Raw genomic sequence first — 481 nt, 5'->3', positions numbered from 1 at the left:
ACCTTCAAACTCGCATCACACTCACGGACAAGCGGCGACGGAAGCAACCCTTCTAACCACACCGGAAAAAAAAAAAAATTATCGAATCTTGTATTACATCATTTAATTCATCCCACGCGAAACGGGATATCCCACCAGAGCAGCCAAAGGATAGGTTTACCCGAGGATATGAGGATATATGTGTGTGTGTGTGTGAATGACACATTCAGGATCATTAGCGGGTCTGTTTAGGCGGATACTGGAATTAAAGTCTCGTGAAATTCTTATCTCTGTTTGCTTCATGAGCGGGTCTGCAGGTAGCTCTTGGTTTAGTAGCTCGGTCGTCTGTAGGTCAACTGCAGTAGCTCGACAGCGGCGACGGAAGCAAGCCCTTTAAGCACTAGCGGGTAAAAGAAAAAAATGATCGAACTTGTATTACATCTGTTGATGTATCCACGCGAAGACGGGATATCCACGGGCAGCGCGGATAGGTTTACGCGAG

At 46.6% G+C, this 481-nt stretch overlaps 1 protein-coding gene across 1 annotated transcript in view; it reads left to right on the top strand.

Moving 5' to 3' along the window:
- The window catches only part of LOC119585654 (protein O-mannosyl-transferase Tmtc3-like), a gene marked incomplete at both ends in the record, with an annotated part of 116,247 nt that overhangs the window by 48,509 nt on the left and 67,257 nt on the right, over positions 1-481 (top strand).

The sequence above is a fragment of the Penaeus monodon genome, chromosome 20 (assembly GCF_015228065.2).
Source record: "Penaeus monodon isolate SGIC_2016 chromosome 20, NSTDA_Pmon_1, whole genome shotgun sequence".
NCBI lineage: Eukaryota > Metazoa > Arthropoda > Malacostraca > Decapoda > Penaeidae > Penaeus > Penaeus monodon.
The sequence above is the reverse complement of the archived record's forward strand: the minus strand, read 5'-3'. Positions and strand labels throughout refer to the sequence as shown.